The sequence below is a fragment of the Salmo trutta genome, chromosome 3, assembly GCF_901001165.1.
Source record: "Salmo trutta chromosome 3, fSalTru1.1, whole genome shotgun sequence".
In the NCBI taxonomy this organism is placed as follows: domain Eukaryota; kingdom Metazoa; phylum Chordata; class Actinopteri; order Salmoniformes; family Salmonidae; genus Salmo; species Salmo trutta.
The window spans coordinates 60662316-60663923 of NC_042959.1; the positions used below are offsets into that span (position 1 = coordinate 60662316).

Sequence of the window (1608 nt, forward strand, 5' to 3'; positions counted from 1 at the left end):
AGAGCTCACCATTATAAGGATGGTTCAAGAAGCAGCCTTCTCCCATGAGATACACAACCTTAGGTACCAGAAAGACATCAAGACCAAAGATAAAGCAAGCAAGTTGCATAAATTGAGTCCATTCCTGGATGAGAGAGGTACATTTTACATTTACATTTAAGTCATTTAGCAGACGCTCTTATCCAGGGCGACTTACAAATTGGTGTATTCACCTATAATATCCAGTAGAACAACCACTTTACAATAGTGCATCTAAATCTTTTAAAGGGGGGGGGGGGTTAGAAGGATTACTTTATCCTATCCCAGGTATTCCTTAAAGAGGTGGGGTTTCAGGTAAACGCATCACCAAACCCACCTATCTGGAGAGGCCCATCCATAAAACAGTCACCCTCCTGGAAGCCGATCAAAAACCCTGCAGACCCCTTTCACAGAAATCACAGGTGATTGGTGGGAGTGTAACTGACTGTAAGTCTATGTCGTTGTTTTTTGTTTGAATTGTTTACGTGTTCGCTATACGGGGGAAATGATAAGACAGGTGGAACTACGTGGCTAATAACTGTTGTAACGGGGATCATTATTGTAGCAACACATCTTTGGGGGTGAAGGCTTTCCCGTGCGATGTTAGCTAAGTTTTCATGTTACCGGGTGTAGTTCGTAAAGGTTGATATGTGTATGTTAGGATGAAGCGTGAATTCATGCCAGGAATATAAGTGTGAAGTTTGATTTCCTCCCTTCTGTAATAAGCAGCCAATGAGGTATTTGTTCCTTTATTCGTGTTTTTAATCTGATACTGTTATAGCTCCGGCTAAACAGTTTATGTATGTAATTACTTCAGAGTTATACCAAGCTAATAAGTCACTGTTTATGTATGTAATTACTTCAGAGTTATACCAAGCTAATAAGTCACTGTTTATGTATGTAATTACTTCAGAGTTGTACCAAGCTAATAAGTCACTCATAAGACAAGAAGGTGTAAGAGTGTGCTGAAACTGTATTTTCATTTACTTTATAGTTCTCACGGAAGGTGATAATTCTGACTAAACTACAGAATAAAGCCGCCAGTTAAAATCAAGGAATGGTTGTGCTCGTGGTTACTGGAGGGAGCTACAACAATGATGGGCCAATTGTGCGCCACTCTATGGGACTTCCAATCACATCCAGATGTGATACAGCCTGGATTTGAACCAGGGACTGTTGTTATGCTTCTTGCACTGAGATGCAGTGCCTTAGACCGCTACATCCGTGTGTGTGTGTTAACTATTTAACTGTACTAGAATGCTTAAAAGGCCGCTAAAATGTTTAATATCGGTTATCGGTATCAGTTTTTTTTGGCAAGGAAAATATCGGATCGGCCAAAAATGTCATATCAGTGATTCACTAGTTTTAACCCTCTAGAGTCTAAGCCCTGTCTAAGCCGGGGGAGGGCGGTTCTAAGCTAACATATGGAATTGTTTTAAAATGGTCATACCAAGGATTATTTAGCTATTTGATTTAGAATTTTAAGACCACTTAAGGTATCAAAAAAATATATAAAGAAATTATTGGTTGAAACCTTGAATTTGGCATTACTGCTATAAGCCAATAGAAACGCATTGAATTACAGATTCA

The 1608-nt window shown here is 39.2% G+C and overlaps 1 long non-coding RNA gene across 1 annotated transcript; it reads left to right on the forward strand.

The window, feature by feature from the left end:
- The first annotated feature begins 469 nt into the window (after positions 1 to 469).
- On the forward strand, positions 470 to 1072 carry LOC115182016 (uncharacterized). Its single transcript, XR_003873595.1, has 2 exons — positions 470 to 755; positions 1013 to 1072. It is a non-coding gene; the product is annotated as an uncharacterized LOC115182016 (long non-coding RNA).
- The last annotated feature ends 536 nt before the right edge of the window (positions 1073 to 1608 follow it).